Source organism: Gracilinanus agilis, chromosome 5 (assembly GCF_016433145.1).
Source record: "Gracilinanus agilis isolate LMUSP501 chromosome 5, AgileGrace, whole genome shotgun sequence".
Lineage (NCBI taxonomy): Eukaryota > Metazoa > Chordata > Mammalia > Didelphimorphia > Didelphidae > Gracilinanus > Gracilinanus agilis.
This window is the reverse complement of record NC_058134.1, coordinates 178,007,420-178,013,411: the sequence shown is the minus strand read 5'-3', so window position 1 is coordinate 178,013,411 and position 5,992 is coordinate 178,007,420.

Here is a 5,992-nt window from a genome sequence, read left to right as displayed (position 1 = left end):
TCACAGGTAACTGAGAAGCTCTTTTCATGAGATAATCTGCCTTCAGAACCATGTGTAACTCACAGAGCAAAATTTCTATGGTTGACAAGGTATTTCTCTTCTGAAGGTGTCTGCACTTAACTACAGTGAGGATCTTTATCCCCCCAAATGATTTGTGATTCCAAATGTCCTGAAAAAAATCAGAGGGTATCTGAGTATTCTGACTTTGTCTGGCTTTTTCAGAGATAAAATATAGTGCATTACTCCACTGTATCACCTAAACCGCCTTTGTTCTCCTTTCAATAGGACGATTAAACAAAGACCTACTAACCAAATTAAAGTATAAAATGAACACCGAGATATGGAAACCTTGCCAGCAAGAATGCTAATGAATGAAGTTCACTAAAGGCATGCTGGCTAAGTTTTCAATACAAATAGTTTTATGGCCAATCTCTTTAGATCATAGCAATTTTCTTTAGAAGTTTAAGTCTAAAAGTAGATGAGTTTCCTTGCCTGTAGAATGAATTAGATAATGTTCTGAATAAAGTCTCTCTCCACAATTGTATCAGGCATTCTGTTAGGAAACTATCTATTTCATTGGGAATCTTGGATCAGTTGTAACCTAAAAAGTATAAAGCAACTATTAATCCCTGTGTGTAGTCCAATAGAAAGCATTGTAACAGGAGATTTAGAAGAGCAGCTGAACAGCTTGTTCTCAATTTGATTTAAGCATAAGTGTTTAATTTAAATATGAAGTATCGTGAACAACTTTTAGACTTTTCACTATGAACAACCCAGATAGATATGTAATCCAATCTTTGGAACATGGTTTTTAGACCAATTTTTATGACGACCTTCTGATCCCCGAGGTCTCCTAGACATTAATCTTTCTCTGCAATTTGCCATATAAATCCCGGTGTTACGAATCTTTTCTTAAAATGAATATGTGAAGAACATTTAGCCTCATTTAGTCAATGTACGTTTCACGCAGAGATACTTCTTCCTTCTTTGACTTTAAAACAGTCTCTCTAGTGACTTCGTATTGCAGCGGTTTTTCCGGGACTGGGATTTGAAATGCTTCTTTACAACAATAGCGAATCATATACTAGACTGAACAGTGTTTCCTTTAACCCATAGTAGTCACTTTGTAAGTGTGTAAATTATTAAGGGGAGTCCCTGCAACCTTCTCAATAGTTAAAATAGTTGAGTTTCGAACAACAATAGCATAACTGTCTCAGCCCTGGGCAATAATTGATTGTTATCACCCCGAAATCTAATCAACAGGAGTCTTTTTTAAATGTTTTATTAGTAAAACAAAAAACGGTTTCTAGTGGGAACTTCGTTGAGAGCTAGAGAAAAGACTATTTCCCTCAATAAGTTAACTATTGTCAAGACAAAAGGTTTAAGGGAAATAACTTGTACCCTAGTTTTAGTCTATTGCCTACAATTTTTCAGAGAAGAAAGACTTTCAGCTAAGGTTCAACCTCTTCAATATGAGCTATACTTTGAGTGGCATTTCTTTACTAATGCATTATAGAAATTACCCTGTAAGTTAGAGACTAGAGATATCGGTAATAAGAAGAAGAATGTCAGAGGAACATACTACTTGTGTTTAAGCCTTTTTTTTTTTTTAATAAGGATGTCTATTGCTAAAAGTCTGCCACTTACTAACAGTACTAAAGGTCTATATTGACCAGACATATTCTGATGCCCCAGCGTGGCCTGAAAGAGATTATGAGTTCCAAAAGGTCATGCCCAAGCCTTGTTATGTCCTAGAAGACTGGCACAGCTTTGGTGGGAGACAGAATCAAGACAGTTGTTGGAGTTAGGAGTCTAGGTTTCAGACTTTCTAGTGATGCAGCCATAAATAAACAAATGTGGAATTTCAGTTTTCTTATCTGTAAAATGGGTATACTCTTGCACTCTCCGATTCACAGGGTAGTTACAGGGAAAATGTTTTATAAATCTTGAAGCGCTACACATAAGTGTGAGATGGTGGTGGTGATGATGATGATGTAAATAAGAAACAACCTATCTCAAGTGTGCCTCAAGATTTTCAGCCATAGCATTAACTTGCATAAATGAAAGAAAATAGTCTCACTGATAAAAATCACAAGTCTTTTATAACTGATTTCACAAAGTACTGACTATGCCTATACTACAGATTGAGGAGGATGCTTAAGATGGGCTTCAAACATCAACATTCTTCTTGTTTTAAGTTTCTTGTTTGTCTCTTATGTTCTTTATGTGATTTTAAAGATTCTATTCTTTTGCTCAGTCGAGTCCTATGCAATTTGGGGGGGGAAAAACAACTCTTACCTTCTGTCTTAGAATCAATACTAAGTATCAGTTCCAAGGCAAAAGGATGGTAAGGACTAAGCAATTGGGGTTAAGTGATTTGCCCAATGTCACACAGTTAGGAAGTATGTGAGGTCACATTTGAACCCAGGACCTCCCATCTCCAGCTGCCCCCTCTCTATGCATATTCTTTGATCAGGAAATAGTGTTTGGATGGTTTTTGTAGCTTAGATAGTCCTTAGATTCTGAATATCAAAACCCATCTAAAATATTTAAACATACTGCAATGACATTTGGAATATTAGCCACATAATCAGACCCTGAAGTTATACAAAAAGTAGCTAGTGTTTACTATCAAGATAGTTTATCTTTTTTCTTTTATTAGAATCAAGATTTTCTCCCCATTTTCACTTCTTTTCCTTTAGTGGATAGCATGGGTACTGCTACCTAAGACCTATTAAAAGAGTAAAAATATGGCATTGATAACTTAGAAAAAACACAAGCTAAAAATGATCTGAAACCAAAGACCCAACGAAGACTAAACAGCCAAAGTGAGAGCTACTGACAATCTTCCACATTCAGCAATAACATTCTACTTAGGTGAATAATCCAAATTTAGATAAATGGTGCTCGAGCTTATACCTTTCAAAAGAGAGCTCTTTGCTGTAGGGATGAGCATCCCCTAGTGAAGAAGTCATCCTTTTCATAAATTCAAGAATCATAAAGTTGACAGAAACACCAAAGAAAACAACAGTAGGGCCAAAAGGGCCCTTACAAGTGAGAAAGGGGCAGCTAGATGGTACCATCATGCATAGAGTGTCAGGCCTGGAGTCAAGAAGATCTGAGTTCAAATCTGACCTCAATACTTACTAGCTGTGTGACCCTATGCAAGTCACTCAACTCTTTGCCTCAGTTTCCTTGTCTGTAAAATGAGCTGGAGGAAAATGGTGAACCACTCTTCCATCTTTGTCAAGAAAACCTCAAAAGGGAGTCATGCAGAGTCAAATAGGTAAATAAGTGAGGAAAACAAAGTTCATCAAGGCAAAGCTTGTTCACGATTATTTAGCAAGGGTCAGTGCCTAGGCTCAAACCTGGGTTTTCTGAGTCAAATCAAATGTTTTTTCCATCATAGTAGATCTTTCTGCTCCTTCAAATTATTCTCTCAGTAGCTTCAGCTATACAGCTAGTAACTTACAGCACATACCCTTTCCATTGAAATGTGGTAGCAACTTCCACACTTCCATGGAAGTAAAATGAGATTTTTTTCACAATTCTAGCTCTGGTTCTGCCATTTACTAGCCATATGAAATTGAATGAGTCTCTTAACCTTGTCGCCTAAATTTTCTCAAAAGTAGAATGAGAGGGTCCGACCAATGAATCACAAGGTTCCTTCAGATTCTAACTCTTCTTATAGACTTAGTTAAAGGAAGAGGGAAGCTGTTTAATCACAAATCATGCGTAGGAACCACTGGAAAGATGTTATCATATAAGTTCTTGAAATAAAATGGCAGCAGCCTCTCTCTCTCTCTCTCACTCTCTCTCTCTCTCTCTTTCTCTCTGTATATATATATATTTGTGTGTGTGATATATTGATATGTGTATAGAGTAAACATAAAGATATATTTCTAAATAAACCAAAACAAGATAAAAGTTACTTAAAAAAAATAACCTGACCTGTGTTAGAATTGATGCTAAGTTATCAGTTTCAAGGCAGAAGAGTGATTAAGGGCTAGGCAATGGGGGTTAAGTGACTTGCTAGGGCCACATAGCTAGGAAGTGTCTGAAATCACATTTGAACCCAGGACCTCTGGTCTCCAAGCCTGACTGTCCACTTGGGCCACTATTAAACTCTTAAACCAGTTCGGCAAAAATGAACATTATGAAAGATATGCTTGTAGATGAAAGGCTACAGAAGTCTGCTTGAGAGCCTCAGATCACTGGTTTAGCAATGCCAAATGTTAGTCCTCCACTCATTTGCTTTCAGTTAGTAATCACAGATAATGTTCTAATTTAATATAATCATCTTTTATGGGGGAAGAATTCAAGAGCATTTACGCTCTAGGAAGTGACTAACTTTTCCTTCCCAACGATTGTAGAGTATAATAACTGTCAGTTGCCTCTGCATTTTGGAAGTGACTTTTTTTTTAAGTTTATGCATATACATTCAAATGAATGTTAAACATAGTATGGTGTGAATACAAACTATTCCGCACACCTTCATGTTTCTCTGAATATGCTCGTTTACAGTTTGTCCATCTGTGTCATTTACAGAACACACACAAAGGCAACATTAAGGGAGTGATCTTCTGTGCCACATACTTCCCCAGAAAAGAGCGAGGCTGCATGATTGATTGCAATCTTGCTTTTTTTTTTTTTTTTTTTTTTTTTTTTTTTTTTTTTTGCATTAAGTTGTTACACATTATACAGGAAGTCTCAGAGAGCAGGAGAGAAATAAAGAGCATTGAAAGAACTGGAAGGCATCCTTCCTTTCCCTGCCTTCCCCCTCGGCTCACCCCCTTCAGCATCTGTTTAGGTGTGATGACAGCCCATGTCATTAAAAGAAACAAACCCTAACACAAAGGTTTCCTTGTTCCGCTGCCATTGTCATTACGAGAGAAGCGCCCTATTTCATATCACGTGGAGAAATGTCAGAAATTATATACACAATGTGCGCAAAGCCTCAAGAAACAGTTCCCAGTGCAGAGCGTGGAAGATTTAAAAAGCCCCCACTACTGCTTCAGTGTCTGTGCTGGTGGGGATCTAGCTGCTTCTGACATCCGCTAAGGTGTGTATGTGTGTGTGTGTGTGTGTGTGTGTGTGTGTGTATGGGGTGGGGGGTGTCTTTGTGTGGCTATGCATGGATGTGTGTATATAATTATAGATGTATAGATGCTCCACACAGATGTATGTCATCTGACAGTGAGAAGCCAGCATGCATAGAAGATTGAGAATTCGCCTAAGAATCCAGAAGACCTGGGTTTAAAATCAACCTTGGCCTGTGTGTGTGACCCTGGCCAAGTCCTTTAATTCTCAGTTCCTAAGCAATTCTCTAAAACTCAAGTTGCAAAACAGTAGCCAATCTGCCTTGGGAGAGAGCATTTCTTCACCCAAGTTCCCCAAACAAATGAAAGCCCAGAAATAGAAGGGGAAAAGAGACTAATTCATCAATTGTATGGCAAAGCCAACTATTTTGTCTTCAGTATGAGCACTAAATCAATCAACAAGTACATGCATATATATATATATATATGCATGCATACACACATATATAGTGGATATTAGGTACTAATCTGTGCCAGACACTGAAGGTGCAGTTCTTGCCTTTGTCTTTATAATCTAGTTGGGAGAGACAACATGGATAGATAGACAGATAGATAGATAGATGGATAGATGGATAGATAGACCAAAAGACAGATAGATAGATGGATGGATGGATGGATGGATGGATGGATGGATGGATGGATGGATGGATGGATGGATGGATGGATGGATGGATGGATAGACCAAAAGACAGACAGATAGACCAAAAGATAGATAGATAGATAGATAGATAGATAGATAGATAGATAGATAGATAGATGATAGATAGATAGATAGATAGATAGATAGATAGATAGATAGATAGATGGATAGATAGATGGATAGATAGATAGACCAAAAGATAGATAGATGGATGGATGGATGGATGGATGGATGGATGGATGGATGGATGGAT